We start from the raw sequence: 25,744 nt of genomic DNA, 5'->3' as shown, positions 1-25,744 counted from the left end.
TCTCCAAGCTGTGTGCGTTTCTCTGCAACCCTAATTCCAACAATTGGTATCAGAGCAGGTTACGTCCTCCCGGGCTTAATCGCCAGCTGCTCTAGCACACGCCTGCTCACTTTCTCCGATTACAGTGAGGTTTGGAGAGCGTTCGCAAGTCGAAAAATATTTTGGGTGTGCTCGTAGAGCTCAGTCTGCTCAGATTTCTGATTCGGGCTCATTTCGGCCTCCGTTTCCACTACAGGCAGGTCTGCACAGGCAATTTCGTCATTTTGTGCAGAATTTCTGTCAGTGCCGATTTGTGCATAACAGGTGCCTTACAGTCTTCTACGGTTTGTGCTATATAGCACGTGTTGTTCCCGCTTTGTTTCTCCTATTTTCGGGAAGTTTTCACATAAGGTGCAGCATTTACCATGGCTGACAACACCACATATGTCTTCAAGATGTTTGCTGCTGAGGACAGGTTGGATGGGGACAATTACCCTATGTGAGCTTATATGATGCAACATGTTCTTGTGTCAAAGGGCGTCTGGAATATTGTGTAGGGCATTGATGTACGTCCTGGTTCTGAGGATGCAGGCAATGTTGAGGATGTTGCAGGTCTTGCTGCAAGGATTGCTGCTATTAGAGTTGTTTTGCCTACGACAGAACAAGCTCGTTGGGATGTAAAGGATGCGCATGCTCATGCATTGATTGCGTTGTCTGTGAAGCTGTCAGGACAAGGGTAGGACCAGTCACGGCCAAGGGCCAGGATGGACATGCAGTCAAGGGGGTCCCTATATTTAGCAGGCCAAGGGCCTATATAGGGCATGACTGGGTGGAGATTAGCATGTTCAATCCCCATGCCCTTTCACTGGTATCACAGCTAGGGGAGGGGAAGGCCATGGAGGAGGGAAGAAGAAGGGGCTTGCTTTTTGCATGGCTTATTGCATGTTCTTTCTCTCTCTCTCTCTCTCTCTCTCTCTCTCTCTCTCTCTCTCTCTCTCTCTCTCTCTCTCTCTCTCTCTCTCTATGTGCTTCGAGCTAGGCTACCATGGCGTGGGCAAGGTCCCTAAGGGCTGCACCGAACAGGGGCTGGATCGAACAGTATGGCGGGCTCCAACCAATAGTGAGAACGGTCGCTTGCACTTACATGGCAAGGTGTCGATCTGCACAAAAGTCTGCACAGCTGTGTTCAATGGGAGCACCTCCTCATGGGGAACAAATCCCGTTGCGGCGTTGTCAGTCGACAAAGTCGGGATGGCGCGTTGCCTCCCTCTGTTTTTTCCTGAACAAGCGGCCGCTGCCATCGCCATTCACTACCATTGGTTTTATGTGGTTGACCTTCACACTTAGCCAAGGGCCAAGGACTTAAGTGATCAAGAGGCCATTCACCCATAGCAAAGTCAAACCTAACTGTTTTTGAGTTGGTTAGGAGCAGGGGCTTCAGATTGCACGAGCATCCCTTCGGCCAATTTTCTGGTTCTTCGGACATCAATACCATGGATTCGACACACCAGCCGCAATTTTGACAAGGCATCAACTTGTTGAAGCATGCAAGGCGAGTAACACGATATCTACAACACTCAGTTGGACAAGAAGGGATGCTAACGGTGTTGTTGTATTGCATGAATGCTTAAATTTCAGCATAATCAAGTAGATTATATGAATCATGAAAACATGTATGACCGATTTTAATTTCAAGGAAACAAAAATTGATCTAGAATATGGTTCGGATTATGCATAACATAAGAAAGGAAAAAAACATTTTCACATAAGAATCTAGAATTCATGCTGAAAGACCTTTCAAAACTTTGTGTAGTTAGTTGATGATTGTTTGGAACTAATCTTTGTGTGGTTGTAGCATTGAGAGACTATGAAACGCTATACCTTTGATGATATCCCAATATTCTTCGAAAATCCAGAAGAAGATGTTGATGATTTTCTTGCTGATTTTAGAATGGTTTGTCATATCCTTGGTAAAAGGGATGACATTGAAAAAGGGGATTTTCTATTGCTATGCCTTAGAGGCAACGCTGAGCAATGGTTTTGGAGTATGTCTTCTCAGATTGAAGATGGATATACCCAAATTTCCAAAGCTTTGAAGGTCAGATTCTCTAAAGTTCCAACAATGGAGAAAGCATGGGCTTCACTACGGAGACTTCAACAACATGGTGAAGACTACTATTCTTATGAGGATATTTTTTCTCGTCAATGGGAAGGATGTGGATTTAGTTCTACATTTCCAGATTATGTAAAAATGGATCAATTTATTTCGGGTTTGTCTCCTTTCCTAAAGACTAAGGTTACTTGTAGTGGACCCTCTACCTTTGAAGAAGCGGTCACTATTGCCCGAAGGAAGTTTCACAAGTACTTCTACATCAAAAATGGTTTCCATCATGCTGGAAGAACCAACCACCATGAAAGTGTTTCTATCAAGGAGTCATCTCCTTTGCCATACTTGTCTCCTTCTACTCCGACAAATGTTGAAGAAGTTACTTACATGCTAGCTGATTATTCAAGTGCTAAAGTGTGTGGCCAAGATTCAACTGTGGAATCTCTTTCTTCTACCTTTATCACAAGCATGCAAAAATCAACACAAGATATCTCAAATGGCATTGATAATTCAATAATGGATATATCCAACCCTTTGGTGGAGGATCAATTTCTAGTCCGAGCAGACGAAGCTTTTGTGCAACATGACTCTATGGAGAATGAAGACCTTGAAGGTAACCTTGATCTTATGGAATGTTCTGAGAGTGTATCTTGTCTAAAAGAAGAGAGCGAAGAAGAAGATGAAATCATAGGTGGAGAGATCATAGACCACATTGATCATAAAGAGATGATTGTGTACATGGAAAGCCAACTCCAAAACGAAGTAGAAGAGTGTGAGTTGAATCCATGTGAGTATAATCTTCAAGAAGTGTTTGAGGATGTTGAAAAGCATTGGTATGACCCATGTATGTTAAGCATAGAGGAACCTATCATGCAAGAAGCCAAATGTTTCACAAAATCAAACAGTATTCCATCAACCTTTGAGGTGGTACAATGTGAGGAGTTACAACCTTGCCAAAGGGGGGGCTTAGAAGGGGATGAAGAACATGGGAGAGTAGTAAAAAATAAAATCATAAAAGGAAACTATCAGAAGGGTATCATTCTCTCCGATGGTGTTTTAGTGGGTGGCTCTTCATTCATGGGACAATCTCTTAGCAAGAAAATCCAAGCTTTTGAAGCCCCAATCATCTTCATATTGGGTTTCACCTCTTCAAAGTCAACTTCTCCTCTCTTCACATATACCTTTCATCGAGGGCACCATACCTTCTTAAGTGGAGGAGGACATGAATACTTGGTGATGAACGGAGGTTTCCAAACCTTCTTCATTTGGTTCTTTGGTGTATGGAGGTCGCACATTGTGATGCTTCTGGTCTTCATCATAGATGAAAAACTTGTTGACTGCTACATGTGGATATCTCATCAATCAGTACCAAAATCTATTCTCTTCCAATGTGTTGGAAGAAATAGAAACCTTCGTCTATTATCTACTTATGTGGTAAACTATTTGCAATACCTTCCAATAGCCGCTGGAAGCATGGATCGAGCTTTCCTAAATCATGAAGGCCATATAATTTTTGACTTGGTGAGCCTACCCAGGTTGAATGAATTTTATGAGCTACAGTTCAGGAATTCGCTCATACAAGCTCTTGAAGATCGTAGCAGATACATCAACTTTACACAGGAGGAAGAGCAACCAATCTTTTATATCACATTCATAGTGATAGATGCAATGATGGACAATAGTAAAATCTACAAGTTTTTTCAACCAAAATCAGTAAGTGATTCCATACCATACATCTGGCTTTGGGAAAGATATTTCAAGATCTTTGATCCTGGGGGGCGCTTATGGAAACTTTCTCAATGGAGGAGGTTTACTCCGTCACTTCATTTCATCTTGCTATTGGCTCGGAGAACCTTCCATATCACACAAGGTTTTTTAATCATACAACAAAGGTTCTTCAAAGATAAGAGCAGACAAAGACAGACGTTACATAATATACATGTTGTATGATCAGATAAATGGTACATGAATGTACCATTATCTAAAGGGGGGGCTAATGATAGCCGTTTTTCGGCTCTCCATAATTGCCATAGTAAGCTACCTCACCCTACCAAAATCACCCAAACACTATGGCTATCCCTACCATTTCACTGTAAATAGGCGTGTGTGAATTAGGGGACTTTTTCCATATCTTCTTAAAAAACCCTCAGCTAGCTAGTCACTGGGCTAGGTGAGCCAAAAAAAATAAAAAAAATAAAAAAATAAAAGTATATTATGGCCTCTTTGTGTGTAAATATTTCATTGTATATATGGCCTAAATATAGGGATTTTTTATAATTATTTTGGTATTTTATTTAAATATTTCTACTTAGGTGTGTGTTTTATTAAACCTATGTATACCTTCTTTCATCCTCTTACACCATAATTATATATATATATTTTTTGCCAATATGTACATACTCTAACCTCATATTTTTCCTTTATACAAATCACTCCCACATTTTCACCCTCACCCTTTGAAAACAAAAAATTGATTTCTACTCATTGGTTACTTTTATTATATTATTTACTTGCATACCTTTTCCTCTTTCACCCAAAATAATTCAAGGAGGGACCATATCATATGATTCCAATATCTTTCCATATCCATAACTCCTCCATATTTTTATTATTATTTTTACTCATTATTCTAACACCATGTGCTCATGGAGCTAAAGTCCATGAATAGTCCATACACTAGTCCCACCATGTATATATTTCTTATTTCACCAATAATCCTCCTCCATGCATGGGTCAAGGGAAACTTGAATGCTTTGTATTATAATATGACAAAGGAGGGGCTCACTCTTGGATGCATTGTACAAATTCAACAAAGGAGGGGGCAACTAAAAGACTTTTGCAGGCATAAAAAACAGGCTTTTTGGTGAGAATTTTGGCACCTATCTCCACTTCGAATTTGGAGCGGTGGTCAAAAGAGAAAATGCAGCCCACGCTCTGAATAATCACCTCAAATTTTTTCATGATTTTTGGAGCTACCAACGGTGAGATATGATTTTTGGAGTGGACCCCAGTCTGCCCACTTTTCTCACAAGTAGCTTTTAGTCTTCTCTCACCCTTCCACACACCTACTCACTCTTACACATCCCTCCCTCTCCTTCCCTCACTCAAACCTGCAATTTCCATGGCTTCTCCCACCCTCTTCACCATTACCCTTCTCTCTCATCCCTATAGTTCTTTTATGAACCTCTACATACATACACCCTCTCCATGTCTCTCTCTCTATTGCTTCCATGTTACAATTTCATTTACCTCTCCTAAAATATCTAAAATTCAGCATCTTAACCATGATAACTTCTGCAAATTGAGGATTTTTCATCAACAAATCCTCTTTTCATCGTGGTGGTCAACCATGGCGGCGGCGTAAAGAAGCGAAGAAGAAGAAGAAGACCAGCGGTCATTTTTTCCACAATCTACACAAGGGTGAGTTCAAGCTTCTTCAAAGCTTCACCATCTCAATGATTCTCTTTTAATTCACCCCTCTTCCTTCATCAAATCAACTCACTCTACCCATTGTAAATGTAACATTAACTTTCTAGTGATTACTAACGACTAACATACTAACACAAAATAGCATTGACCTAACCATAAAAGACACCTCACCTCAAGACATGTATAGTAACTCTCTCTCTCTCTCTCTCTCTCTCTCTCCCCTTCCTTAAAACTTACTTTCACCTTATCTACCATCAATAATGCTCTCTTTTGAGCCCACACCCATGACTCAAGCAGACAAAGAAGGCCCGCAATGTTTTGAAAAAAATCATAATCCTGATTTGTTAGCTTGTAAATTAGGATTTCCAATAATCTTTATGAGGGGTCTCCAACCTATAAATAGACCCCTCTCCTTCTTGTAAAACAACCTCCAATATCTCACATAGCACCCCAACACTCTATGCGTGAGGAGAGACTTAGGTGTAGCAACCACTTGTGAGCTTCACTCTTGGTGTGAGAGAAGCCTTCAAGCTACACATTGCAAGTGAGAGAGCGTGAGTTCCACAAATCTCAAAACCACTATTGTATATGCTCCTTCATCATCAATAAATTGAGGTTTGGTGCATCAAAGGCGTGATTCGACGTTCAAATCTTCGTCCTTCTATTTGTGCAATACAGTTTGGTGAATTCAAGGTGACTTGTGTATTTTGAGTTTTTATCGGTTGATCTTGATTTTAGGAAGTGTTTTAGTGTGTTTTTCATTGCCAATTTTGTGTCCATTGTAAGAGGGTATTGTGGTGAGAGGTCTCCCACACCCTAAGACAGTGTGTGTGTGTGTTTTGGCAATGTTTAGCAATCACTAAGCATTGAGTGAGTTTTGTACAAGTTCTACGATAGCATCATAACGAACCATCTCCATTTGCAAGTCACAAATAAGGTATTACGCAAGATCCTTTTCTCTCTCTCTCTTCCCTTTGCTCTAGCTCTCTCTGGTCCATTTTGTGTGTGTCTTGGTGTGAAGTTGCTTGTGTGTGTTGTGTGGTGCATCTTCTTGGTTGTGCCAAAATCTCTCTTGCGTCCTAGTTCGCATACCATAACTAGGTGGTGCCCCTATCTTGTTTGGGTTTGGCTGTGGGTTTGTTGTTGTGTTGTGCTTGTGGTTGCCCCAGCCCCAATTGAGCAGCACGGGAGCCTTGAGGGGTGTTTAGAGGTCGCCTCTCTTGTTGCCCGCCCCGGACCGCCTCAACGGCAAGCAACAATCGGCATAGCATTCAAGGCCTGTAAGATGACATGAAAAGCAACACACTTTTGAGATTATGGAACGCAATAGATGAGTATTTGGAAAGAGTGTTGCCTTTCAAACGCACCGCTATGTGTAGTGGAGCTCTCAAGGAGGGCGGTACTTGAAGCAAAGTGCAAATTCCGAATTTCCGCTCAAGGAGATATCCAAATTTTTAAGTTTTCGTTGGTTACTGAAGTGGGTTTCGGCATGCGCAGCTTGGCAGAGATGATTAGGCGGCATGCGAGATGTTTCTCGCAAAGGGGATAAAAAATATGAGGATATTCTTGCCGCGTACATGGACGAGCGTACACGGACGAACGCCATGCTCATCAGGGTTAGTTTTTTTGTAATTCCAAGGATTTTCTTAATCTCTGTGAAATTTTACTATGCAGACTTATACGGATAGCATTTCAAAGATTGATTTTTGATGCAACGGCAAGGTCTGCTGCCAGTTTGGCTTATGCGTGCAAAGTTGCTTTGCACGGTCGGATCGCTGATCGGCATGACCAATTTCAGGGCAACTGGCAAGAGCCCGGAGTTGAGGCTTGCGGAGAAGCAAGGCTTCTCTACCTATACATCCTTTAACCACATTATGTGGTGATGCAGACACTAATGCTAGAGGTGGAGATTGTCACAAAATGGCGATCAAACCTAGCAGGTACGAGCGTGGCAATTCTCACACGATTCCACATTGGTTGCAAATTCCGCCAGGCCCTTGGTAGCATGAAGTAAAGTAATTATTGAGCATGTGCTTGATAACTCTTGTATACTATGACATGAATGATCACGACTATCATTCATAGACCCAGGCAGGTCTGACATACATAACTTGTACGTGTTCTACTATTTTTCACTTACATTACAATTCGACAAGGTCGATTTTTTGTGCATGAATGACAAGGTTGTCTCTCTTTGCTATGACCTCTGTTGTCAATAGCATTTGTTGGCAATGAGGCTAGACAGAGTTCTATGAAGCAAGGCTTCAATTTCTATATCTTGCATTGAAGCTGGCCACGTTTGGCATATGCTATGAGCATACACAATGGGGAAGGAATAGGCAAGGTGTTTGCAGGTGGATTCAATTTTTGCAGGTTATGGCCTTATGTACCAGACGGGTGTATAGGACATACGAGGGTGTCTGTGCAGATATGGCTATGGGCCGTTTTGGAATGAGTTTTCCTCCCAACTTTCATGACAACTGGTTGTAGCAAAAACGATCAGGTTAGCCAAGTTTAAGTTTTTCCCGTTTCTTCCTGTTTACACTCTACTTGGCCATTACTGTCATTGTGCAAAGCAAAGTACTATGGCAATTTTATAGGAAGCACGGCTTCAGGGAACTGGCAAAATAGGGGATATCAGCTCACAGAATCCCTACCAGTCTAAACTGTGCAAGGTACTTATAGTTTTGGTTCTCACGGTTGAGGCCATCACTCGGCGCAAGGGCTTACAATTCTTTATGCAAGGCATGCTAGTGACGTGAATTCAATTCTGCCGCTTCATGCATTACGCTTCCGCTAACACACGCAACTCTGTCAAGGACAGAGTACAGACGGATTGTTACTTGCTACCAACACTCAACAATACTAAAAAGAACCTAAAATTTCGACTACATTCACCGGCAAGGTGTCCCTTTCAAGTCATCCTCATACAATCACGACCCTACACGGTAGATGGACATGATTTAACTTGTGTTTTCTGTTGCCTCTCTCGATGAGAGCGTCATACATACAGATTGTGGAATGCTTATAGGATAAGTTGCAATTCATGCATAAGATGTCTAAGAGCACACATTCTGGGCACACACTCTACAAATTTAAGGAAAGTTCCTCAGCCCAGCATGCTCTTCTTCTCTCTCTTTTTATTATTTCTCTCAAGAATAATGAAAACTTTCTAAGAATATTTTCATACATGTTTTGTTTGGGAGTCAACATGAGCCAAGGTGCTCTAACTCTCAGCTAGAAATAGACCAAGATTCCATTCACATTAGTTTTCCTCGGTTTATCGATTGAACACTAATTGTCATAAGAGCTAGGAGCCACACACAGGCTGGCTAAGAGCCATTGTCAGATTTTGGGTAAGACCCAACTATTGCCATTCCTTGGGTGATTGTTCTTAGGATCGAACAGATTTGCCCAGTAGCGTACACATCAAACATCTTCATGTTACTGAACGAGCAAGAGTCTTGTCATTTCGGAGGATTAGGGTGTCAGTTTTGCACTATATGTCTCTAGTGCGACGCTGAAGTTGCGTTTTTGACACTCTTGCACTTACCTCAGCTGAGCTATACCATGGAGTCTAGAGGCAGCAAACAACTTGATCTTTTCTACTTTCATGGAAAGAATTCCGCAATCTACCACGTGGTAGCGGGAAAATTCAACTTTTTAAGTTGATTCTCATCATTCTGTCCACGGTTAACTAGGTTGGTTACGGTCATCTGCTAGTCGAGCAGTTTCTACAAAGGGTCTTACCAAAGGGTTCGACTACGTAGATTCTAATCAAAGGGTTTGGATTGCAAAGGCAACACCCAGGGCTTTCAGTGCAATGTTGCTTGTTTTTTCACACGTGGACGACGTGTTCCTCTGTATTTGAATACGGGTAAGTGAACATTTAGTTCAATCTCTAGGTACGCATCTATTGATTTTGTGTTATTCCAATTTTTAGTATGCATTGCTTGTTTTTTTATTCAAGTCGTTTAAATACGCTTGAATATTTCAGGGCCATGCCAATGACATAACAAAACACGTATTTTGGGCAGTAGTGTCCAATGTACATCATGCTATTATGAATCCACTTGTAGGATTCGATTTGGCACGTGTTGTCACATGGAATACAACATAGTCTAGGAACTCAAGGAGTTCGGTTTAGCTAGTGTGGAGCAAAGAATGACGGTCCCTCTCACTCTTGTCGCGAGTGTTTAGAGTTACGTCCACACACAAGTACATCTTGTACTTGAAGGATGTTCACATCCTTACATGAGACATATTCCACATGTGGAGAATATGAGTCTCTAGACTGACACTGGCGCCATTATTTCAATTATGTGTCACGACAAAGTCCCTAGGTGCTGGTCACATCTGTTTTCTAGACTATTTTCAGCACGACGTATCAAGAGCAGTTTCAGTGGCCAAAAATTTTCGGCTACTTAGAATGACTTGTTGAGCTACAAGTATTGCTAAACAACATTACATATAGTTGTTTATACATATAGCAAGGCTATAAGTTGTTAATGAAAAAGTTTCATTGTGTGTACCTAGAAGTGATCAATGTTTCATCTTCTATTGTGATTCAAACGTTTCAGCAAGGCTTGCAAAAGATTGCAACTGAAAGTATTTAGTTTCTTTTCAGAACTATTTACATTCCTTTTTAAGGTGTGCTAGGCGCATCACATTTGCCATAAGTATTGGCAAGGATCACCATGGAAATACAGGTTCGGATCTATTTTTTGCTAAATGCATGCACACTAGGTGTTATGGGTTCTAGTCTTTAGCAAAGGCTGATTTGGAACGGCATGCATATTCCTCTGGTTGTTGCTTATGAAGCATTTTGCACTCTATGTGCACTATCTCTATGAGATTACTTTTGGGTCTACTAATCACCAATAGAGGTCATGGCTCGGTTTGGGTGTTTGTGGATTTTTCAAGTTAACTACGATGGTTATTACGGACATTGTTGATTCCTCAACAATGTTATACGCTATTGTGATTCCCCATTTACCAGTTGTATGGGAAGACTGTCTGTAAACCATGGGGGAAACACACCTCAGTACTGTCAGTATCCAAGGGGATTGGCAGATTACAAAGTGTAACCTTGGGCTAAAAGGATATGCAAAGTGCGTACATTAGCACCAAGAAATCCAATTAATAAGCATGTATTGCTCTTCTTGGAGTTTACTTACTATCAGTTAACGCATGTTGCGACTAGGTAGTCTCTTCATGTATAACTTAGGTTCTCAACCTTGCACACTTGTTAGGGTGGGGTTGTTTACTAGATGATGAAAATTGGGAACAAGTCAAGGACTTAAACTTGGCTGATGAGTTATGTTAGCAAGTAACTTTCATGGAAAGTGACAAGAGGTACTCTTTTTGGTACACCTTTGTTGTGATCATTTACCATGCTGATGAGCCTTCTAAATGGAGTCTACACACTATATTTGGATAGGAACCGGTACCATCAGATGGTTACAAATGGACAACAATGTAGAAAATCAAGATGTTACTCTTGATTTCATTGAACCTCCTACTGAACCGGGTTCCACTCAAATGAACCGTTGGATCCATGAGGGATGTTACGGTAGAAAACATTAGTGTTCTTATCAAGATACCATCACTTGTGTTTTCGTGGACGAAAACGCTTCTCCAAGGGGGGAGTAATGTCAGGACAAGGGTAGGACCAGTCATGGCCAAGAGCCAGGATGGACATGCAGTCAAGAGGATCCCTATATTTAGCAGGCCACGGGCCTATATAGGGCATGGCTGGGTGGAGATTAGCATGTTCAATCCCCATGCCCTTTCAGAAGCGCACCATTTTTCCTCACATCTGTTCAGCAAAATCTGCAAAACAGGCTTGGGATATTCTAGCAGGTCTCTATGCAAGCCGCAATGAGGCTAAAATTGCTTTGCTGCGTAAAGAGCTAGAGTCGAAGATTATGCATGAGGAAGATGATATGGACACTTTCCTTGCTAGTGTGAAGGATATCAATGAGCAACTTATTTCTGCAGGTGAAGTCATTTCAGACAGTTCCCTTGTGCAGACTGTTCTTGATGCCTTACCAGATTCCTACCAGACTTTTGCTAGTACTTGGAGAATGATGACCCAAGGAAATCCTGAAGTTGTCAAGTTTGATGCATTATGCACATTGCTGTTGCAAGAGTCACTTTCCAGAAAAAACAGGAATAGACAGCGTGCAGTTGAACAGGCTTTTATTGCTTCTCAAAGAAAGGGTGGTAACAACAATGCAGCCACTTCTTATGGTTCTACTGTGAGTGGCAAAACTTCTGTTCCTAATGCTTCTGCTGCTGGCAGCAATTCGTCTGGAAATTCTGGTGATAAGGACAAAAAGAAAATGCGTTGCCATTATTGTAAAGCTAATGATCACTTGATCAAACAATGTCCTAAGTTGAAGGCCAAAGAGGCTAAGAAGAAAGAGGGTGGTTCCATTGCAAATGCTGGTTCCACTACAAATGCATCCATTGTTGAGTCTTCTGTGAAAGGAGACTGTGCTGCTGATGTTGATGCAGAATGGGCTTTTAGCGCAGAGTGCACTTACAATCCTGCTGTCCATGATGCATGCTTGTCAGTTGCTGCAGATTCAGATGTGTGATATTTCGGCAGTGGTGCTACAAAGCACATTACCTCACATCGTGAATTGTTCACCTCTCTCGAGTCTATCCCTCATGGGAATTAAATCACTTGTGCCAACAATGCCTCCTATCCGGTTCAGGGAGTTGGAAAGATTTTGCTTACTGCTGCAAATGGCAGTTCTTTCACAGTTATTGATGCACTTTATGTACCTGGGATCAAGAAGAATCTCTTGTCTGTATCGGCACTTGCTAGACTTGGACTTGTAGTCAAATTTGTGGATGACAGATGTACAATTCACGATCTCAATTTTGGTGATGAAATTGTTGCATCTGGCCTTTTGTGTCGTAGGCTGTATAAGCTCACTTTGTATGGCAAGTGTGGACAAAATTTTGCAAATGCTGTTGCAGATTCAAGGGCTATTTCAGATGCAAACCTTTGGCATGCACGTTTTGGTCATCTGAATTTTGCCAGTTTGCTGCGTTTACAGAAATCTGATATGGTTGCTTCTTTGTTGCCTCTTGAAGCACCTGTCAAACATTTTTGTGAAGGTTGTATTTTGGGTAAAATGCAGCGTTCTAAGTTTCCAAAGGATGGTTCAGTTAGGGCCACATACAGGTTGCAGCTTGTGCACAATGATGTTTGTGGGCCCATGTAAAGTCCGTCCTTGGGCAATTACATTTATTTCGTGACTTTCATTGATGATTACTCCAGGCATGCATGGGTATTTCCGCTTAAAGCGAAGTCTGAAGTTTTTATGTGATTCAAACAATTTCTGGCTATGGCTGAAAATGTCTCGAAATGTACTACGGGCACCCTCCATTCCAATCAAGGGGGGGAGTATATGTCTCATGAATTTAATGCATTTCTGGCTAGTCGTGGGATAAAACACCAATGTACAGTGCCTTATACACCTCAACAAAATGGTGTTGCTGAGGAAAAAAACAGGTCACTGACAAAAATGGCACGATGTATGGTCAAAAGTCAAGCTTTGCCGCATTCTTTTTGGCTTGAGGCCATCATGTGTGCGACTTATGTACTTAACAAGTGTCCTACCCAAAAGCTTTGCAGTGTATTACTCCATATGAAGCATGGCATGATAGAAAGCCTTCTATTGAGCACATGCGTGTTTTTGGCTGTTTGGCATATGCTTTGGTGCCACAAACACAGTGCAGAAAATTGGATGATAAGGCTGTCAAATGTATTTTCGTTGGTTATAGCGGTGAAAGCAAAGGTTACAGGTTATATCATCCGCAAACAAAGCGTATTCTGGTTTCACGGGATGTAGTGTTTGTAAAAGGTTCTGTTCAGCCCTTGCTGTCATGTACTAGAGACAGTAATGTAAGCTCACATGACATTTATGACACTTTGTTGCCTCTTTTCAGTGGTGGAAATACAAATGTAATTTCCAATGAGGCAAATGTATAGCCTATGGGGGTTTCTGAAAATGTTACAGATCAGCCTATTACTGATGCAGATGTACATGATGTACTTGATGAGCAAAGGGCTGTAAATGAGCAGGCTAGAGGTATGCCAAAATGGTTGGTGCACACTTTGCGTGATTGCCCATTTTCCAGAGCAAGGTGGTTACGTGGGCCCCACATGTGTACATGTAGGACAGCGTGTACATAGTACATCGGATTTCATTATCACCAATACCAGTGTGTTTTTTCTATAATAATGAGGAGTTGGTAGCATGTAAAACTTCTCAAGTAAGCTATCCGCGGGCCGACCACATGAGGTAAGCAGGCGCATCAGATGGCATCTAGTGGCGTCAGGAGGTCGAATGGGGTCAATACTTGCATGTGGGTAAGCGAGAACATAATGTGGGTGTTTTCTTGTGATGATTATGCAGGAAGGTCATCATGAGGTTTATATTTGGGGGCCACTTCACGTGATTGCGGGATGAATTATTGAAAAAAGTTGAGTGCCAAATGTGCGGATGGATGTAGAAGGATGACAAAAACGAGCTGCGTGCGTGACCATTGTCTGGCCTGTTCAGGGTCCGTTTGAGGTTAATTAAAAGGCCAAAGGTGCCCAAGGGATAAGTGAAATGTGGACACTGAAAAAACTGAGAAAAATTGGACGCACCTTTGTCTAGTCGTACTCGTTCAGGCTCTCGCCATGCATCTTATGCATCAGATTGTTATGCTTTGGATGTGGTCTAGCTTACATGATGTTGAAGTTTTGTGTGATACAAACACTGTTGTGGTCAAGGGGAAGGAACCAATAGAAGTAACCCCGGCATTAGCCAAGGCAGCCTGTGGACTACCTGATGAAGGCGACATGGCGCCAAGCAAAACTTATCCTGTCATTGAAGAAAATATACCCAAGGAGGGCAGAATGCACCAAGTTAAGGATGTCGCAGATGTGCACAGAAGGGCCCAAATGATTTTTCATCTGCAGAATGTCATGTTCATGGCTAAAACTGACGACATGTCTGCCAAGAACTATTCGCCACTCAAGGCAGCAGAACAGGGTGAAAAGCTTAACTGGGCAGCAACAATCTCAGGAAGCGTGCCCATAATGTCATGCAGCAGGGGGGAGCTACTGTGGTACATGCCCATCTTCGTGCCCTAGCACAACAGCCCCAGTGGATGCCCAGCCAAACAGAAGCGGGCAAAAGTTGTTACCAGGGGGACCACCGAGCACAGGCAAATCTTCCAGGCCTGACCTCACTACTTTTTTGAGTAAACAAAGCAAGGGACACCGCCGCCCTAAGTATGGCTGTGCGCGAAGAACAGGCAACCGCCCCTAGAAAGAGCAGCCAAGTATTGCTTCAGTAAGAAATATCACAAGAAGTTCTCGCAATAATTCCCACATTGTCACTTACCTCAACATCTTGGGTTTCTGCGAGGGAGGCACTGCATACCTAGCTAGGTACGATTGGGGCCCCCGGTGGGGGGTCGGTGGTCCTCTGCCCCCAATCGTACCTAGCTAGGTCTACGGTGCCTCTCGAGCAGAAGCTCATGATGTTATGCATTGTATGGAAAACACTAACAAAGACTCCGTTTTCCTACATGAAAAAATTTCTAAATCTTCTTGTGTATAGAGGGAATCCTTTATAGATTCCCGTTGAAATGCATTTTCCAAAAGCAAGCAGACATATTCAGTGGGAAGTGGAAAAATGCATTGGATGAAACCATCTCATTGATCTAATGCATGATAAAAAACAAAGATAAACATACAAAGGGAGGCCATATACATTGGTGGGGGTAGAGGATGTTGTACATCAATGGTGAAGAGGTAGTAAGCTCCCTAATGAATCGGCCCGGGTTGAGGTAGATAGTGCAAACCTCTCCTCCATCTCTCCACGAACCTGGATCTGATCTTTGCTATCTCTCTATGGTGTAGCATGAGCACCCTCAGCATCATCTTCAGCATCAGGTTCGCTGGATCGTATCGATATAAAATATATGTTGGAAAGTTTCACTACTTTCCTTGTTTGACCTTTTTGTTTCTATAATCGGACTTTTGCAAACTTGGAGAGTACATACTGACCCACTAGTAAATCAATTTTGCCAATTTTTAGCTTCACACTTCTGTTTGTAGTGATACCGTTGAATAGCAACTTTAACCTGAGTATAAGTTGTACTATTGTCTCAAACAAATTCATCTATTGCAAAGATTTTATCTTTGACGTGTAGGATGGAAGGCAAAATTGATATTCCAATATCTCAAAAGGGCTTTACCATTGGTAGTGTACAGAGTTATTGTACACAAAATCTACCAAAGACGGGTACTTATCTCATTCTGTCTATCTATGTGCTACATGGGATTTCAATAAATTCCAAACTGTAAGATTTACTATTCCACTCTGACCATCTAACTAAGGCTGATAAGAAAATGAGAAATTTGTCTTGGTTCCCATATTCTCAAAGAAGGTTCGCCAAAAGAGGCTAGTCATTCGAGGATCTCTGTATCTGATAATGGACTTAGCATTCCATGATGCTTCAAAATATAAGCAAGGAATACCTTAGCCATATGATGTGCTTTAATTGTCTTACGCAGTGCAATGAAATGCGCCTCCTTGCTAAATCCGTCCACAATAGTCCAGATTGCATCATCTCTTGCTTGAGTGCGAGGAAGCTCCATAATAAAATCCATCGCAATACTCTCCTATGGTTTACTAGGAATAGGGAGTGGCTTCAATGAACCAAGTGTTCTATCCATGCCATACTTCACTTTCTGGCAAATCATGCACTCCCAAACATATCTTTCAATGTCAACTCTAAGAGCGGGCCACAAGTAATATGAGCTTATCCCATAAATTTGAGAAATGTGGAGCTGAAGGTAAAGACTAGGTAGTTCTACAAAATCTTGATGACATATTGTGGTAATAGCATTGACCCCAGGTTAAGCATCAGCAACAACATTCTTATACCTGAGGTATGTAAGATCTCAAAGTGAAACATGGACAAGAAATTTGTCCATCCCAACTACTTCTCTAAGAGTTTCTTTTGCGACAAGAAATATCACAACTCTGATGGCCTATCTTGATAACAAAATCGGCTCCAAGCAAATAATGCTTCCATACTGAAAGTGCATGAACTACTGCCATAAGTTCCTTTCAATAAATTAGAGCACGAAGCTCATGATCCTTTAGTCATTAGCTCTCATATGTTGTTGCATGATGATCTTGATTCAATATTGCTCCAATACAACCTCCTACGGCCTCAAAATGTACCTCAAAAGATTTATGCAAATCTAGGACAATCAAAACTTGTTCTTGACTAGCAAGAAACTTAATATGTTGAAACGCTTGATGTTGTTGTGCTGCCCATCTAAAAATGATCGTCTTCTTTCTAAGGTCATGTAAGGGTGATGCAACATAAGCAAAATTTAGCAAGAACCTTCTCTATTAAGAGCATAGCCCAAAAAAACTTTTGAGTGCATGAACTGAAGTGGGATCTCGCCATTCAATAATGGCTTTAACTTTCTCGCGGTCCATTCACATAAGACTATGTGATACTATGTGGCCGAAGTAGTGGATCTCGGCAAGGAAGAAGTCACTCTTCTTTGTATTGATATGTAATTTTTTCGTTCGCAATTCTAGGAAAACAATATTGAAATGCTTTTTATGTTCTTCCTTAGACTTAAAGAACACCATAATGTCATAAAAAAACACCCCTATAAACTTACATCATTCAATCATTCGATTGAATGTGGCTAGTGAATTAGTAAGAGGCATGAATTGAAACTCATACAATCCGAAAGTTGTACGGAAAGTTGTCTTATGCACATATTTTGGTGCAATCTTCATTTGATGATAATCGCTCTTGAGAACAATACGATTGAACGTACTGGCTCCTTGCAATTTATCAAAAGTACCATGAATCTGAAGAATCAAAAAACGATTCTTAATTATTTTCTTTTTTAAAGAACGGTAATCTATGCACATGCGAAAATAACGACCTTTCTTTTGTACTAGTAAAACTGATGAAAAATAGGGAGAAGAACTAGGCCATATGAGACCCTTCTCCAAGTTCTTAACATGCTTGAAGATTTACTCTTGCTAACACTCCCTCACACTGTAAGGTGGTTTTTTAGGAGGTGAACCTTCTGGAATTAGATCAATGGTATATATGATCCTCGTTTGCTTAGGAGACATCTTTCCTGGAAGTGAATCTGAGAAGCAATCTTCATATTGCTTGATAAATTCAAGATGTTTTGTTTCTAAGTCAAATAATTGACTAGGTTCGAAGAGGCATCACGCTCTCGTGCAAAATCGAGTTCCTTAGAGCCAACTTGTCTCTCTTGCAAATATCAAATCAATTTCCATAATCTATTGATTATAGCTTCTTAAGGAGAGGTAAGTTCGCCTTCATCTGTTCATGTTCTCCACATGAGAAGCATCTTCCTTTATATGTAAATTTTTCAATTTGAGCCAGGATCAGAGATGCCTCGTACTATACTTATTGGAGATACGTAGACACAGAGAGGACCTCTTGAGAAGGGGACCATTGAGGGGGTTATAGCTACAGCAGCTGATTACAAATTTCTTTCCGTCACAGATTAAGGAGTCCAAGCAGGCTACTCAACATAGTGGCACCAGAGGCACACTTCTTGATTGAGCGATAATAGTTGGGGCGGCCCCATCGCCCACGAATGAGGGGTCCCTTGCGACATCAACGGAGATTGTGACAGAGGATCCCCAACATACTAGCACAACATAGGAGCCACCCCGACAGAGTGCGCACCATAGAGGACATTGATATTATCCACCACTGTCCTATGACATATATCTCTGGATCTTGATGTATATGTATATGATGCCTTTCCATTACTGATAAGATGTACAAAGTGTAACAACAGAAGGCATTTGAATGTGCATGGGAAGAGACCTCAACGGTGCAGACAAGAACGAGAGAGAGAGAGAGAGAGAGAGAGAGAGAGAGAGAGAGAGAGAGAGAGAGAGAGAGAGAGAGAGAGAGAGAGAGAGAGAGAGAGAGAGAGAGAGAGAGAGAGAGAGAGAGAGAGAGAGAGAGAGAGAGAGAGAGAGAGATATGAAATGTTATACTAACGTCTTCAAAAGGCCAAAGTGATCTATGAGACCAATTCGTTACAAAATAGTGAATCTGATACCATGTTTGGGTACAAAAGAACTAGAACTGTAACAAAAATACTGCTACTACAAGCTGGATTGTGTGGATGTGATAGCTGATACAATAGGCCCCCCAGTAAAGTGGATGTAACAATTTGACAATGTGTGAAACAATGATCGAAGAGGTGGTGAGAATCCATTGTCATCTGCACTCCGGATGTCGAGAGAGTATGGCTCGAGTCCTCTGCTGTAATCTCCGTCGGTGCTGTGTAGGTCCTCTCCTCAGCCGCGGTCATCTGGATCTCCGTAGCTCCAGTGCTCGATCGATGAGAGTGCCAGTAGTGGTCGAGATCGAGTGAGTATGGGCCAAGCTCTGCAGTGGTGGCTGCTCCTCTGGCTGTCCCATATCTAGTGAAAAGAAATCTATAATCTGTCTCTAGAATTATCTCTCTCTAGCTCTCCCCAGAGAGAGAGAGAGAGAGAGAGAGAGAGAGAGAGAGAGAGAGAGAGAGAGAGAGAGAGATAATTCCACGCTAGGTTTTTAGTCGTGTGTTTTGGGCACACGTTTCAAAGTTATCTCATATAAGTTTTAGGGTACATTATAAGGGTCACTTAAGTGACCCTAGGTGTAATAAAAATGGCCTATGAACTTTGAGAGTAGCGGAATTAGGAAATTAGGTGAAGCATTTTTGAGAGATTACTTTGTGAGCATAGCGGGTGAACTTAATTGATGGTAGCAACATAAACATGGTACTTAGTTAACTTGGCATGAACAATACTTTTGCAAGAGAGAGAGTTTAGAGAACATGACAATAGTTGAGGACCGGATTCATAGAGCCGGTCCCCCCTCCAATAGGCATTTGTATTATAGTTTCTCCCATCAAGAGAGACTTGGTACAATACAATCTTTGTGTTCCTTGTGACCTATATGATGCAACAAAGATGGAAAGCTTCATGCATCACAAGCATATCATAAACTTGTAGAAAGCATTAACTATCCCAAGCCTCAGTCCCAAGGCCTCAAAAACCTTCGAAGGTGGAGAGAGCTAGCGGGGAATGAGGGTAGGGAAGAGGAAGAAGAAACATTCCATAGGAGAAAGAAATAGTTCCTCACTTATCATTACTCTTCTTGCTAGCATACATAATAGCATAGTAATGGAGATGGAGAAGATGGCAAGCTTAAGCATTACAACATGGCTCTTGGTTGGATTTGCATTCCATAGCCAAGAGTGTTGATGTAGGCTCTCACTTCTCACAAGCTTGGAGAAGGAGGTGGTGTTCCTCAACTTTCACCAAGTGAGAATGCCCTTGCAAATGAGTGTGTGTGTGTGGAGTATATCCCCCTAGCACCCCCCCCCTCCTTGCTTTGGGCGAGTGGTGACTTTTCTACATGTTTCAAGCTCATTGGACCCCTCTCCCCCTAGCCAATCACATGTAGCATGCAGTCAATTACATGGGTAGTCTTTTGACAAGTGTTCTCCTCACCCCTTAGAGAGAGAGAGCTTGAAAATATCTAGATATTTGTTGGATGTAAGTAGAAGCTCATTGGACCCCTCTTTAGCTCAACCAATAGCATTCAAGCACACCATGTGGGTAAGCTTAGTGAGAGTCTGACATGTGTCCCATGTGCTCTTTTAAAAAAGGAGTGCCCCTTGGGTGAGTGGAAGGTTAGGTCAAAGATTCTCCTAACTTTGGGACTTTTATGCATAGGAAGCCCACAGGAAGCTTCTCAAGCAATTTCCTCATTAAGTGTGTAGGGTCTCTTTTTGACTCAAGCATCTTACCCCCCATGCATAGGAAGCTTCTCAAGCAACTTCCTCATTAAGTGTATAGGGTCTCTTTTTGACTCAAGCATCTTACCCCCCATGCATAGGAAGCTTCTCAAGCAACTTCCTCATTAAGTGTGTGGGGTCTCTTTTTGACTCAAGCATCTTACCTCCCATGCATAGGAAGCTTCTCAAGCAACTTCCTCATTAAGTATGACAAGTACCTCAAGTACCTTAGTCATCAAGAATGACAAGCACCTTAGGTGGAGTTCCCAACTCAAGCTCAGCCCTAGCTTGCTTAAGGTCAAAGACAAGTTTAGGTCGGATTCCCACCTCAAGCTCAGCCCTTTAATGTGGGATAATAAACGAGAACAAGGGTTATAATATAGACATGTGCTTACGGATCTATCTCAACACGACACTGATGGTAAAGGGGCCCAAATGAGAGATGGTCTATCAAAGAGCAAGGTTAACTAATGGAGCTTAACACTAGGTTGGTAACCTAACAGGACATAAAAGTGTCCTTTCAGGGTTTTGAAAAAAACCTCTAAAACCATAGTAGATCCAGTCATTTTGTAAAATCCTTTCATGAGGTTATAGTTCAAGGCCTACTACACATGGAAGAAATAAGAGACTTGTAAAATTTCTCATCTTTTGGTCACACCAAGCCTCCAAAGTTGATGGACCAGTACATTTTCATCAAAACAGTCATTTCTTACGTTTTTTTGTATAAAAATAAGATTAGGGATTTTTGTAGGACTTGAGATAAATTCCCTTGTTAACTTCAATGGGTTGGTGATCAGAACATATGATTGCTTCTCACTCACTATTTTTTGTTTTGCCAAAAGAAATAGGTAGAAAAAGTTGAATTTTTACCATTCTGCAAACCTATCATCAAAGTTTCTATAGCCACGCTGAATACAAATAATATATGCATGTTTTCTTAGTTTCCTATTGTCCTTTAGGTTCATAAGGAGCCATGGAGCATGTCAAAAGAATAATACATCTCTTACCAAGGGGAATCTTGGGGACAAAGATGAAGTGCTAAATACAACAAACATGAAAAAACTGGGTTCAACATTATGAGTTGTAGAATCCCATAGAAACTATTGAATATCTAGCCAAATTTGATCCTTATGACTAGATATGGTTACTACCTACAAAATGCATATAGTTGTCACAAGAAACTAGCAATATTGAAAAAGCTATACTTGATATACTATAATGTTTTGTTTTCTTCTATAATAGAAAAAACCAACCATTGTTGTGTACTATGAAAAATAGGGTATTAGGTGCCCAAAAACTCAAGGAATATTAGCTTTATGTTACAATATGGGACATAGAAAATCAAAACTACATTTGGATATCATGAAAGCCACCAAAAAAATCATAGAAGAGCTAAAATTGGCTAAAAAACAGGATTTGACAATTTTTGTAATTTGGTCATAACTTACAACTTTAATATTTATTTCTCCCTAGAAGCATCAGGACATGTTGAGGACTACTAAAGATAGTTCTCTAGAATTATAGACATCACAAACATGAATTCTAGAGTGGTATAGTTGCAAAAAAGTTGAAAAAAGCCAAAAACAGGACCCGTTTTTTCACACAGTTTAGGTTGTGAAATGTTGTGCAAGGACAAGGTTAAAGATGGAATTGATATTCCAAAAAAATGTCAAGTTTTTTTCAGCTCATGAAACAACTTTCTAGATAGATAGCACCTCAAAATCCATTTTGAAACTCTTGACATAATTGAAGGAAAATGGTCACTTAACAGGACATAAAAGTGTCCCATTACCAACCTAGTGTTAAAAGACCTTAGGGTTAGCTTCATGAAAGATCTCCAATGGTTAGTGTTAAAAGTCATTTGACCTTAAGCAAGCTAGGGCTGAGCTTGAGGTGGAAACCCGACCTTAACTTGTCTTTGATCTTAAGCAAGCTAGGGCTGAGCTTGAGGTGGGAACTCCACCTAAGGTGCTTGTCATGCTTGATGACTAAGGTACTTGAGGTAGTTGTCATACTTAATGAGGAAGTTGCTTGATAAGCTTCTTATGCATGGTGGTAAGATGCTTGAGTCAGAAAGAGACCCTACACACTTAATGAGGAAGTTGCTTGAGAAGCTTCCTATGCATGGGGGATAAGATGCTTGAGTAAAAAAGAGACCCTACACACTTAATGAGGATTTTCCTTGAGAAGCTTCCTATGCATGGGGAGTAAGATGCTTGAGTCAAAAAGAGACCCTACACACTTAATGAGGAAATTGCTCGAGAAGCTTCCTATGCATAAAAGTCCCAAAGTTAGGAGAATCTTTGACCTAACCTTCCAGTCACCCAAGGGGCACTCCTTTTCTAAAAGAGCACATGGGACACATGTCAGACTCTCACTAAGCTTACCCACATGGTGTGCTTGAATGCTATTGGTTGGGCTAAAGAGGGGTCCAATGAGCTTCTACTTACATCCAACAAATATCTAGATATTTTCAAGCTCTCTCTCTCTCTAAGGGGTGAGGAGAACACTTGTCAAAAGACTACCCATGTAATTGACTGCATGCTGCATGTGATTGGCTAGGGGGAGAGGGGTCCAATGAGCTTGAAACATGTAGAAAAGTCACCACTCGCCCAAAGCAAGGAGGGGGGGGTGCTAGGGGGATATACTCCACACACACACACTCATTTGCAAGGGCATTCTCACTTGGTGAAAGTTGAGGAACACCACCTCCTTCTCTAAGCTTGAGAGAAGTGAGAGCCTACATCAACACTCTTGGCTATGGAATGCAAATCCAACCAAGAGCCATGCTTCAATGCTGAAGCTTGCCATCTTCTCCATCTCCATTACTATGCTATTATGTATGCTAGCAAGAAGAGTAATGATAAGTGAGGAACTATTTCTTTCTCCTATGGAATGTTTTTTCTTCCTCTTCCCTACCCTCATTCCCCGCTAGCTCTCTCCACCTTCGAAGGTTTTTGAGGCCTTGGGACTGAGGCTTGGGATAGTTAATGCTTCCTACAAGTTTATGATATGCTTGTGATGCATGAAGCTTTCCATCTTTGTTGCATCATATAGGTCACAAGGAACACAAAGATTGTATTGTACCAAGTCTCTCTTGATGGGATAAACTATAATACAAATGCCTATTGGAGGGGGGACCGGCTCTATGAATCCGGTCCTCAACTATTGTCATGTTCTCTAAACTCTCTCTCTTGCAAAAGTATTGTTCATGCCAAGTTAACTAAGTACCATGTTTATGTTGCTACCATCAATTAAGTTCACCCGCTATGCTCATAAAGTAATCTCTCAAAAATGCTTCACCTAATTTCCTAATTCCGCTACTCTCAAAGTTCATAGGCCATTTTCATTACATGGATATCAGAGCATTTGGTTTCTCTTTTTTTGCTTAAGAAGAGAGGTCCTTAAGTAGCCTATTAATGGTTGTTTTTGTTCATTATATTAGGGTAAGTGGGTCTGGGATCTATAATCGGTTTTGTTGAGCCAACTACGTACTATGTGGGATATGGTGCACACCTCGGGAGCTTTGGTCTTAATAATGGAGTCTTTTTAGACTTGCCTACGGCTTTACCATTATTGAGCCATAAGAAGTCCGAAAGGAGCTATTCCTCGGAAACTTCGCTATGTTAGACTCACTCCACTTCTCTCTATAATTAACCAATTCGAGCCGTGGGTGTAGATACTTAAGTGCCTATTTTCAAAGGCTTAGAGGAGTAGCAACTAAGGTTTTGAATTGCCAAAGCATACACTAAGTAAACATATAAGTTTAATTAACATGGTTGACAATAACCAAGAGAGTAGAATGAACATTGATAACTTTGATTTTGCACATGAAGGTGCCAATGATGATGCCCCCATGTTTGTTAATTATCTTGTCACTAGGTTGCAACAAGCTATGGGCAACCCAACTTTGCAAGCCGAAGTTGCTTAACAACTTTGTGCTTATGGGATTTTCTTTCCTCGCTAAGAGGAGAGAGAGCTTACGAGGCCTCTTGAAGAGACGCCCAAAAGAAGACTCTCTCCCATACGAGAGGAGGAATCCAAAGATCAAGAAAGCAATGAATCCCTTAATTCCTCCGAAGATGTGGCTCCACGAAGAAGGCGGACTAAAAGATCGCCAACTCCTCTTAAGAGGAAACGGTTAACCCATAGTCCTTCTCCTCGTCACTCCAAAAGGGAAGAGAGGAAACCAAGGAAGAAAAGGGCAAGAAAGAGGTCACCCTCTTCTCCTTCTTCTTCACCTTCCTCCTCTACCGATGAAAGCTATGGCTATTCTCGTAGAGAATATAAGAGGAGAGGACACCGCAAATCTTACCCTGCATGGCGAAGGTTACAAAAGCTCAAGAAGTTCAAAGAGGGAGGAAAGAGTATCTCTTTTTCTCACCTATGATGGCACCTTTGGTGCTACCGACAAAGTAGAAAGTCATGTATGAATCCCATGCTCCTCCCTATGCGGGGCATAGAGGCATTCAACCTACTCTTCGAGGAGTAGAGATGTACTTTTATTGGCCTACCATGAAAGTGGACATACAAGAGTATGTTTCAAAATGTGTAGTATGCCAAAAGAGCAAGTATGATAGAGGGAAGCAACCTGGATTACTCCAGCCATTGCCAATTCCTAATTCACCATGGGAGAGTATATCCATGGATTTTATCTTTGGATTACCAAAATCTATCCATGGGAATACGGGAATATGGACAAAAATCGACATGTTTAGCAAGAAATCACACTTTATCCCTGTCAAGAAGAATATTAAGGCACACCAAATGGCAACTCTCTTCATATCACAGATTTTCAAACACCATGGAATGCCAACATCCATTGTGTTAGATAGAGATCCTAGAATGACCAGTAATTTTTGGAAAGGTCTCTTCAAAAAATCTAGGTACAAGATTGAATTTCTCTTTGGTCTATCACCCACAAACGGATGGCCAAAGTGAGATAGCCAATCTTACGATTCTTGATCTACTAAAGACCTATGTTACAGAAGTAGATCAACGCTCACAATGGGAAAAGTACTTACCTCTTGTAGAGTATGCGTATAATAATACTATCCATACTTCTACGGGAAAAGCACCTTTTGAAATTATAAAGAGAAGACCTAAAAGTCCCTTGCTACTTAAAGTACATGGGAAGATCTTCGCCGATGAGTATAGCCGTGATCTGCAAGCATCTTTTCAAAAGATTAAGGAGGCTATATCCATCTGTCAACTAAGGCAAAAAGCTGCTTTTGACAAGCACAGAAGGGCCTTAACTTTCAAAGAAAATGATTGGGTCTTACTTAAGTTTCCTAAGGCTCAATTGAGGCAAACGACGAGCAAAAATCCTACGG

The 25,744-nt window shown here is 41.3% G+C and overlaps 1 pseudogene; it reads left to right on the top strand.

Moving 5' to 3' along the window:
• Positions 1-1,079: 1,079 nt before the first annotated feature.
• On the top strand, positions 1,080-1,581 carry LOC147418568 (uncharacterized; annotated as a pseudogene).
• The last annotated feature ends 24,163 nt before the right edge of the window (positions 1,582-25,744 follow it).

Source organism: Adiantum capillus-veneris, chromosome 30 (genome assembly GCF_014529385.1).
Source record: "Adiantum capillus-veneris isolate H3 chromosome 30, ASM1452938v2, whole genome shotgun sequence".
NCBI lineage: Eukaryota > Viridiplantae > Streptophyta > Polypodiopsida > Polypodiales > Pteridaceae > Adiantum > Adiantum capillus-veneris.
The sequence above is the reverse complement of the archived record's forward strand: the minus strand, read 5'-3'. Positions and strand labels throughout refer to the sequence as shown.